We start from the raw sequence: 11,324 nt of genomic DNA, 5'->3' as shown, positions 1-11,324 counted from the left end.
GCTCTCTGTGTACATTAGTATTTTTATGCTGAATTACATTATTATGCTTTCTATGAATTTTAATTAAAATATTGTTATATCTCTATTATAATGAAACTAAGGAAAACACAGTTTCTTTTCTGTTTCAATGTAATGTTAACATTTAAAAGAAAAATTTATATTTTGGCTCATAGGCAGTGACTATGTCTACATATTTCATTTGTCCAATTCTTTTTTTTTTTTTTTTTTTGAGACGGAGTCTCACTCTGTTGCTCAGGCTGGAGTGCAGTGACGTGATTTTGGCTCACTGAAACCTCCACCTTCCAGGTTCAAGCAATTCTCCTGCCTCAGCCTCCCAAATAGCTGGGATTACAGGCATGCACCATCACACCCAGCTAATTTTTTTTTTTTTTTTTTTATTTTTAGTAGAGACAGGGTTTCACCATGTTGGCCAGGCTGGTGTCAAACTTCTGACCTCAGGTAATCCTCCTTCCTTGGCCTCCCAAAGTGCAGGGATTGCAGGCGTGAGCCACTGCGCCCAGACAATTCGTCCAATTCTTGGTTTCTTGTTTCCTAGAACAATCATAAACACACTGTTATTCTACTTCGGACACGTTCTGCACAGTGTTCAAAGTATTAAGAATAGCAGATGGTCAACAGCTTTCTGTGGACTGACAAAAGCAATTACTTATTTCTGAAAACAAAGGGAAGTATGTTTTCTATTTTCACTAAATGTGACTGGTGACTTACTAATTAATTTTCACTTAGAACACATTATACAATAACTTATTATTCAAAATAAGTGAACATAATTATTCCTCTTCGAAATGAAGAATTAAATTGAAATTGAATAACTGTCCTGAATGAGGATGACTTTTTAAATGGCCAGATTAAGATCTCTTTAGAATTGGTCTCCTTCCACTATGAACTTAGGAACATGAATTAGTATGTCAGTTGATTTGGGCAATTAAATAATGTTTCAGGATTAATTAGATATGAAGCTTAGTCTTCTGAGCTATCCTGAATCTTATGATATTCTGCTGATACCATTTGTTGAAATATGCCACCCACTTTGACTTTTGTTGGTCTCACTGATAGATTCAGTGCTGACAGCACTATTTAATTCTGCATTATTACTCAACTGTGTCTAAGGCTTATAAGACCTTTGTGGAAATTATATATTTATCCTTCAAGCTCTGGGTGGCTGAATCTTTACTTTATGGGAACATGCACTCTTCAACAATGAAAATATTTAAATGGTGATTAAAGTTTAGTAAAATTGCCAAATCAATGAGATGAATGTCTTTAGAGATAATTTCCCTTGCCATATTTTAGAAGTGATATAAAATTTATTTTCACACATTTATCTGCAAAGGCTTTTCAGATCCATTTACATCAAGGAGATACCATGGAAACTCCAAGAAAAATAGTTTCAAATATTTGGAGGCTTCAGGGATTTTGTTGTTATTTGCTGCGGGGGCAAAGAAAAGCATCCTGGAAAAGGTGCCAAGTTACAAAAAGTAAGATATCATCTAAATTTGCTTTGGAAAAAAAATAAAATGGGTATGTGGTGCTGTTTTGATTATTATTTCTCTTCATTATATGGTCTTCTGGAATTCCAAGGCCAGATTATAAACAGAAAGGGTAGCTGATAAAATACGTGTATTTGGGATAAACCACTGCTCAAAAATAAAACTGATAGTATCTCTCTCACTTTTGTTTTTAACCATGATTAGATTAATGTGCTTATTATTGAAGTCAACAAAAAACATCATGGTTACCTACTAAATATTCAGAATAAGGGATACAAGATGTCTAAGATAGTCTGCCTCTGGCAATAGGGCATTCAGGTTTTGTTTTTTGTTTTGTTTTTAAACTCTCCTGCAACCAAACACTTAGATACCAGATAAATTTCACAAAAGTCATTTTAAATGTGTACCAGGGATCATGCAAGGGTAAGAGAATACCTAGGGATCTTACATGAAGAAGGGATTAAAGAGCTAGTCTAGCTCTGAAACCTCCGCTGACCTCAAGGTATTTGATCAGCAAAAGCTAGAGCTTTGTTTCTTTAATTCTTCTTCTTTCTTCTTTCTTCTTCCTCTTCCTCTTCTTCTCCTTCTTCACTGATTTATCACTAAGCACCCTGAAACTCAACATTTGCTTCACTTTTCATGTTTACAGACAAGGAGCTTTTCTAACTGATATTAGGGTCCCCCTTCACTCCCCCAGGAGTTCTACATACTCTCAAGTGCAGAGGCTGGCTCACAGGATTCTGCCCATAGCTTCCCTCTGGACCCATAAGGATGAGTTAGTGGCTCCTCAAAGTAAATCTAAACAAGATATTCCCGGGAGATTTTTTTGGTACATCTACTGCTAGACTCTGTCATGGAAACTGATGGAGAAATCCTAGAGAAAGCAATAAATATTTAACAAAATATTTACATAGAAAGTAGCCAGTTTTCTTCCACTTAACGGCAATCTTCAAAAATAAGTGCTGCCATCCGAAAAGTGATATACCATTCACCAAACTACTGAAAAGGATTGAATTTGTATGAAACATTACAAATTAAGGCATGAGATGTGGGTTGTGCTAAATGGCTTTTAAGGAATAATCAGCTCTTTCAGTCTAATTCTTTTTCAAGGAAGATATGTGTTGCCCAAACACGGCTTAAGCTAACAGTTCTGCTGTGGACTAATTTCATTGTGTTAATAGATGTTCATACTTATGCATCAGAGCCAACTTCCTTTAACAATATACAAGAAGATACATTTTTTAGGGTGCTAATCAAACACTTTAAGCAATGATATTTATTAGTAAGGATAAAACTGTACTATTTTTCTTATGGCTGTCATATCCATATTATCCTAAAATGCACCTCTTCCCAATTACTTTTTTTATTTGTTTGTTTTTGGTTTTTTATTTTCTTTTGAGACGAAGTCTCGCTCTGTTGCCCAGGCTGGAGTGCAGTGGCGCGATCTCGGCTCACTGCAAGCTCCACCTCCCAGATTCACACCATTCTCCTGCCTCAGTCTCCTGAGTAGCTGGGAACACAGGTGCCCGCCACCACACCCAGCTAATTTCTTGTATTTTTAGTAGAGACGGGGTTTCACTGTGTTAGCCAGGATGGTCTTGATCTCCTGACCTTGTGATCCGCCTGCCTCGGCCTCCCAAAGTGCTGGGATTACAGGCGTGAGCCACCGCGCCCTGCCCCAATTACTTTTGTCATACATGAAATAGTTTTTATTTTTGTTCTTTACCCATAAATGCTAAGAAAATACAATCTGACTTCATACGGTTTTAAAATCACAACTCCTGATTTATTTGTATATTTAATATAAAATAGTCCAGGAGTTATTCCACTGTCAAAGACTTTAGTTCCTTTTAGTGACCTGGCATGCACTGAAGAACTATTCCTAACAAAAACACCTCAAATACAGTAAAAAGAGCCTTGAATTTTAATGACTGTTCTGGAGCAAGAAAGAAAGACCTTTGGCCTGAACAAAGCTGAGTTAGATTCCAGGCGCCAACAAATACTAGTACACTCGAAGGACTATACTCTTTCGCTCTGGGTAGAAAAGAAAAATAAAAACTGTAAACTCTCACCTGAGAATCTTTATTTATTTATTTATTTAGAGAGTCTTACTCTGTTGTCCAGGCTGGAGTGCAGTGGTACAATCTCTGCTCACTGCAACCTCTACCTCCCGGGTTCAAGCAATTCTCCTGCCTCAGCCCCCTGAGCAGCTGGGATTACAGGCATGCACCATCGCGTCTGGCTAATTTTTGTATTTTTAGTATAGACGAGCTTTCTCCATGTTGGCCAGGCTGGTCTCAAACTCCTGACCTCAGGTGATCCGTCCGCCTCGGCCTCCCAAAGTGCCAGGATTACAGGCATGAGCCGCCGCGCCTGGCCAGGATCTTTAATAATAACCCCCTATCACTTGGATTTATGGTTCAAATTTCTTTACCTGCAGCATCCGAGAAACCCTAAACCTTTCAAAGTATACCTGATTGGTAGCATCTTGGAGTACCTGGTTAAGACACCAAAAGATTTCAGATTTGAAATTTTTGAATAGTTAATAGAAAATAAATGTGAAAGAAGCCAGGTTCCATTTCAACATGGTTCCTCCAAAGGTATCCAAAATATTAAAAGAGCATAGGCAATGACCAGAATGTTTCAGAAAAGAATCAAATGTGTAACTTCTAAATATTAAAATATTATCACTGAAATCAATTCAGTAGATTGGCTAAACAGCAGAACAGGCACAGTTGAAGTACAATTTATTGAACTCAAAGACAGAACTGAAGAAATTATACATATTATAGCACAAACAGGCAAAATGACAGAAACCATGAAAGAGAGGTTAAGAATCATTGAGAGCAGAATAAGAAAATCTAATATAACTTGGAGTTCCTGAAAGAGAGCATGAATAGAATAGGGAAGAGACAATATTTCAAAATATAAGAGCTAAGCCACTGAATTAATTTACAGTGGTGAATTTTACGTTACATGAATTTCCAGGATGGACTAAAGGCATCCATTCTTGAGATTCAGGAAGCACAACAAATTCCAAGTAGGAAGAATAAAAAGAAGTGTACTGCAACAGCTGGGGCAGCCAAGGGAGTGCTCATATCACCCTCCCCTCACCCTGAGCTGCACAGCTTGCATCTCCAACAGAGACCCCTTCCTTTGCTTGAGGAGAGGAGAGGGAAAAGTGGGGTGGACTTTAAGTGGGGTGGACTTTGTCTTACCTCTTGGATACCAGCCGAGCCACAGCAGAATAGGGCACCAGACAGAGTCGTGAGGACCTTGTTCCAGGCCCTAACTCCCAGACAACATTTCTAGACACAACTTGGGCCTGAAAGGAACTTGTTGCCTTGAAGGAAGGAAGCCAGTCCTGGCAGCTAACTGAAGAGTCCTTGGTCCCTGAATAACTAGCAACAATCAAGGGCCTCAGGTGAGCCTCTGAGACTTGCTGACTTCAGGCACCACCATGGTCACAGCAGGGAAGAGATCAAGTGAGCTCTTGGGGTCCCCAGTTCCAGGACTTGATTCTTGGAAGGTACTTCTGGACCTGCCATGGGCAAGAAGGTAGCCCACTGCCCTGAAGAGTGAGTCCCAGGCCAGGCAGCATTCACCACAAGCTGACTTAAAAGCCCTTGGGCCTTATGGAAACATTGGCTGGTAGTCTAACAGTACTCCTCATGGCCTGTGGTGGTGGTGGCTACCCAGTGAGGCTATTCTGCCTTTGGAAAAAGGGAAGGAAGAGTGGGAAGGACTATGTCTTGTGGTTTGAGTGCCAGCTCAGTCACAATATAATAAAGCAGCAGGTAGACTTCTAAGGTTTTTGACTCTAATCCCTGACTCCTGGATGGTACCTCTGGACCCACATGGGGCCGAGAGACCTCACTGCCCTGAAGGGAAGGACAAAGGCCACTGGCTTTGTTACCTGCTGATTGTAGAGCCCCAGAGCCTCCAGTGAACATAGGCAGTAGCCAGGGAGTCATTACAGCAGGCCTTGGGTGAGACCCAGTGTCAGGTCTGACCTAGTGCAGTCATAGTGGGGGTGGCCACAGGGGTGCTTGTGTCACTCCACCCCCAGCTTTAGGTGGCTCAGAACAGAGAGAGAGAGAGAAAGAAAGAGAGAGGGAGAGAAACTCTGTTTGTTTGGGAGAAAGTAAGGAACGAGAACAAGAGTCTCTGCCTGGTAATTCAAAGAATTATCCCGGATCTTGTCCAAGACCATCGAGGTGGTAACTCTATGAGTCTATAAGAATCATATTGTTACTGGGCTTGGGGAGCCCTCTAAAGTAGATACACCACATCCAGATATATAAATAGATAGCACCTAAATACGTAGAACAAACATTATCATAGCTAAAGAGAGAGATAGTCCCCAATACAATAATAGCTGGAGACTTCAACCCCCCACTTTCAGCATTGGACAGATCTTCCACACAGAAAATCAACAAAGAACCATCGGGCTTAATCTGCACTATAAACCACTGCACTAACAGATATTTACAGAACATTACATACAAGAGCTGCAGAATACATATTCTTTTCCATAACATATAGATCATTCCTAAGGATAAACCATATGTTAGGTAACAAAACAAGTCTCAAAACATTAAAAAATATTGAAATAATATGAAGCATCTTCTCTGACTACAATGAAATAAACTAGAAATCAATCACAAGAGGAATTTTGGAAACTATACAAATATATGCAAATTTAAAAATATGCTCCTGAATGACTAGTGAGTCAATGAGGAAATTAAGAAGGAAACTGAAAAATTTCTTGAAACAAATGATAATGGAAACACTACATGCCAAGTAGTACTCAGAGGGAAGTTTATAGCTCTAAGTGCTTATATCAAAAAAGAGGAAAAACTTCAAACAATCTAACAATGCATTTTAAAGAATCAGAAAAGCAAGAGAAAATGAAACCCCAAATTAAGAGAAGAAAATAAATAATAAATATCAGAACAGAAATAAATGAAATTGAAATGAAAAAATACAAAAGATCAATGAAACAAAAAGTTGTTTTTTTGAAAAGTTAAACAAAATTTACAAACCTTTAACCAGACTAAGAAAAATACAGAGAGAAGATCCAAATAAATAAAATCAGAGATGGAAAAGACATTACAACTGATACTGTAGAAATTCAAAGGATCATTAGTGGCTACTATGAGCAACTATATGCCAATAAATTGGAATATCTGGAATAAACTGACAAATTTTTAGACACATACAACCTACCAAGATTGAACCAGGAATAAATATAAAACCTGAACAGATCAAGAACAAGTAATGAGCTTGAAGCCATAATAAAAAGTCTCCCAGTAAAGAAAAGCCCAGGACCTGATGGCTTCACCACCAAATTCTACCAAACATTTAAAGAAGAACTAATACTAATCGTATTCAAACCATTTTGAAAAACACAAGAGAAGGAAATACTGCCAAACTCTTTCTATGAGGCCAGTATTACCTGATACCAAAACTGGGAAAAGACACTTCAAAAAAGAAAAACTACAGGCCAATATCTCTGATGAATATTGGTGCAAAAATCCTTAACAAAATACTAGCAAACCTAATTCAACAATACATTAGAAAGATCATTCATCATGACCAAGTAGGATTCATCCCTGGGATGCAAGGACAGTTCAACATGCTCAAATCAATGATTGTGATACATTATATCAACAGAATAAATGACAAAAACCCTGATACCAAAACCAGACAAAGACGCCTCAAAAAAAGAAAAGTACAGGTCAATATCTCTGATTAATATTGATGAAAAAAATCCTCAACAAAATACTAGCAAACGTAATTCAACAGTGCATTAGAAAGATCATTCATCATGACCAAGTGGGATTTGTCCCTGGGATGCAAGGATTGTTCAACATACTCAAATCAATCAACATGATACATCATATCAACAGAATAAAGGACAAAAACCATATGATCATTTCAACTGATATTGAAAAAGCTTTTGATAAAATTCAACATCCTTTCACGATTAAAAACACTCAAAAAACTGGGCATACAAGGAATACACCTCAACATAATAAAAGCCATATATGACAGACCCACAGCTAGTATACTGAATGGGGAAAAGCTGAAAGCCTTTCCTCTAAGATCTGGAACACAACGAGGATGCCCACTTCCACTACTGTTATTCAATGTAGTACAGGAAGTATGGCTAAAAAATCAGACAAGAGAAAGAAATAAAGGGCATTCAAATTGGAATGGAAGAAGTCAAATTATCCTTGTTTGCTGATGATATGATCTTATTTGAAAAAAATCCTAAAGACTGCGCCAAAAAAACTGTGAGAAGTGATAAACAAATTCAGTAAAGTTGCAGGATACAAAATCAACATACGAAAATCAGTAGCATTTCTATATGCTAACAGTTATCCATGTGAAAAAGAAATTAAAAAGTAATCTCATTTACAGTAGCTACACATAAAATTAAATACCTAAGAATTAACTTAATGAAGGGGTGAAAGATCTCAATAATGAAAGTCATAAAACACTGATGAAAGAAATTGAAGAGGACACCAAAAAAAAAAAAAAAATGTAAAAATATTCCAGGTTCATGGATTGTAAGAATCAATATTGGTAAAATGTCCATACTACCCAAAGCAATCTACAGATTCAATACAATCCCTATCAAAATACCAATGACATTCTTTACAAAGATAGAAAGAACAATCCCAAAATGTATATGGAACCCCCAAAGACCCATAATAGCCAAAGCTATCCTAAGCCAAACAAACAAACAAAACTAGAGGAATCACATTACCTGACTTCAAGTTATATCACAGAGCTATAGTAACCAAAACAGTATGATACTGGCATAAAAACAGATACATAGACCAATTAAACAGAATAGAGAACCTGGAAACAAATCCATACACCTACAGTGAAGTAATTTTTGACAAAGATGTCAAGAACATGTACTGGGGAAAAGATGGTCTCTTCAATAAATGGTACTGGGAAAACTGGATATCCATATGCAGAAGAGTGAAACTAGACCCCTATCTCTGGCCATATACAAAAATCAAATCAAAATGGATTAAAGACTTAAATACAAGACGCTTCAAACTAGAAAATTACTACAAGAGCACATTGAGGAAAATCTCCAGGACATTTGTTGGGGCAAAGATTTATTGAGCCTTACCCCACTGGCACAGACAAAAAAAAAAAAAAAAAAAAAGCAAAACTGGACAAATGGAATCACATCAAGTGGAAAAGCTTCTGCACAGCAAAGGATATAATTAGCAAAGTGAAGAGGCAACCCACAGAATGGAAGAAAATATCTGCAAACTACCATCTAACAAGGGATTAAAAACCAGAACATATAAGGAGCTCAAACAACTCTGTAGGAAAAAAAAAACTAATAATCTGATCAAAAAATGGGCAAAAGATTTGAATAGACATATGTCAAAAGGAGACATACAAATGGCAAACAGGCATATGAAAAGGTGCTCCACCTTATTGCTCATCAGAGAAATGCAAATCAAAACTACAATGAGATATCTTCTCACCCCAGTTAAAATGGCTTATATCCAAAAGACAGGCAATAACAAATGCTGGTGAGGATGTAGAAAAAAGGGAACCCTTGACCACTGTTGGTGGTAATGTAAATTAGTACAATTACTATGGAGCACAGTTTGGAGGTTCCGCAAAAAAACTAAAAATCGAGCTACCATATGATCCAGCAATTCCATTGCTGGGTATATACTCAAAAGAAAGGAAATCAGTATATTAAGGACATACCTCCATTCCTGCATTTGTTCCAGCACTGTTCACAATAGCCAAGATCTGCAAGCAACCTAAATGTCCATCAACAGATGAATGGATAAAGAAAATGTGGCACATATACACAAGGGAGTTATAAAGAGAAGAATGAGATTCTGCATTTGCAACAACATGGATGGAACTGGAGATCACTATGGTAAGTGAAATAAGCCGCGCACAAAAAGACAAATGTCTCATGTTCTCATTTATTTGTGGGATGATGATATTGAAAAAGACTTCAATAGAAAAGGTACTTCCAAGCCTGCAAGGGAAATCAAGGGCATTCCAGGCAGAAGGATGCATGTATGTGTAGAGGCTGAGTGCAAAATCATGTGATGTGAGAGGAGCCTCAAGAAAGTTTCACATGGCCTTAGCATGAGAACAGAGGAATTGGGGCCACAGCTAAAGAGATGGCTGGAGAGAAGGCAAGGGTCAGCTCATGAGGCATTTGGTTTTCCGTGCTAAAAAGTTTAGGCTGTAGTACATGGACAGGAAATCATTGGAAGGTTTTTAAGCTGGGAAGTTACAGCATTAGATTTGACTTTTCTATCTTTCACCCGCCATTATTGTGGTAGGTAAACCGTGAGACTGGATTGGCAATTGAAAACTAAGATATATAGCAAAAATATTGAATCATACAAAAAAGCACCTCAGATTTGGGGGATAAGGCCAGAAAATCTGACCATATAACATGGAAAATGTAGAAAATTCCCAAATTCTGATGAGATCAACCAATCTCAAAATAATTTAAACACTTATTTTTTAAATCAGTCAAACAATCTTAATAAAGAAATTTAATGGATATATCAAGGAGACCAAACAGGTCCTTTAACTATCTAAGAGAACAACAGGGTAATGAAGAGGATTCAGTACTTGAATTTGCGTTTCTAGAGTTGTGAAGAACATTAGTCACTGATCAGCATCTTACTCCCTTTATTCTACCTCTATGCTCAGCCTCTGATTCGGTCTTCTGAGAGGATCCCAGGAAAGTGTGCCCTGAGCAAATGATAAATGGTAGGTCTCACATTATCCTGTCAGTGCTCCCATTATAAATCAAAAACTTGTCTTCAGATTTATGAATTAGTCTCCCTTTTGGTTTGAATAAATTGACTACCCAGGATTTGGTTTTTTCCTTTTTTTTTTTTTTTTTTTTTTTTTGGAGATGAAAGGGATCTTGCACTGTCACCCCAGGCTGCTCACTGTAACCTCGATGTCTTGGGCTCAAATGATCCTCTGACCTCAGCCTCCTGAGTAGCTGGGACTACAGGCACATGACACCACATGCTTATTTCATGCCACTCACGATGCTAATTTTTTTTTTGAAGAGATGGTCTAGCTACGTTGCTCAGGCTGGTCTCGAACTCCTGGGTTCAAGTGATCCTCCTGCCTTGGCCTCCCAAAGTGCTAGGATTACAGGTGTGAACCTGGCCTCCCCCTCAGGATTTCATTAACTTCAGATGAACTTGAAATATTTATTTTCCTGAGTCTAACAAAGCTGAGGACCAAATCTCACCTTATGATTTCATCCAAGATGTGCTTACCTGCCAGCAAGTTTCTCTTTGGCATCGGTATTATTATCTAAATGTCCTAAGAATAAACCATCCTACTATGACAGCCTCCAGGCTATATCCAACTCTGTAGCATGAAGAAAAGCATTCAGTGGTAGGCCTCTGAACTTCTATTCCTGAAGCACTGTATTCAAATTTTGCTTGGTTGAAAAGTTAATTGCCTTTTACCCAACCAATCAAAGGCTACATTTTATAACTCACTGGGAGAATTTTACAGTTGCATATTTTACATCTATGGACTTTGCATCTGATGGCTTTAAAATAAGTCAGAACCATAGTCATCTTGACAATTTCTGTTTATTATTCATGGTCTGGGATACTATATAGTAGCCTCCTGCAGATTTTAATAAAATGTTCATGAAGCAGTTTTAAAATTTCCATTGGCCCATATTTCAAAATTTTAACATTTTAAATATCCTCAAATTTTCACTTTGTATCAAAAGTAGATTTTAAAATAATTCAAGGCATTTCA

At 37.7% G+C, this 11,324-nt stretch overlaps 1 long non-coding RNA gene across 1 annotated transcript in view; it reads right to left on the bottom strand.

Annotated features, from left to right (window-relative positions):
• Positions 1–487: 487 nt before the first annotated feature.
• The window catches only part of LOC108516585 (uncharacterized), a 44,108-nt gene continuing 33,271 nt past the window's right edge, over positions 488–11,324 (bottom strand). Inside the window, exon 3 of the long non-coding RNA XR_001881872.1 lies at positions 488–552. This is a non-coding gene — a long non-coding RNA (uncharacterized LOC108516585). The remainder of the gene's footprint in view (positions 553–11,324) is intronic.

This window comes from Rhinopithecus bieti, unplaced genomic scaffold, assembly GCF_001698545.2.
Source record: "Rhinopithecus bieti isolate Rb0 unplaced genomic scaffold, ASM169854v2 scaffold_35538, whole genome shotgun sequence".
Taxonomy (NCBI): Eukaryota; Metazoa; Chordata; class Mammalia; order Primates; family Cercopithecidae; genus Rhinopithecus; species Rhinopithecus bieti.
This window is presented reverse-complemented; position numbering and strand designations above follow the sequence as displayed.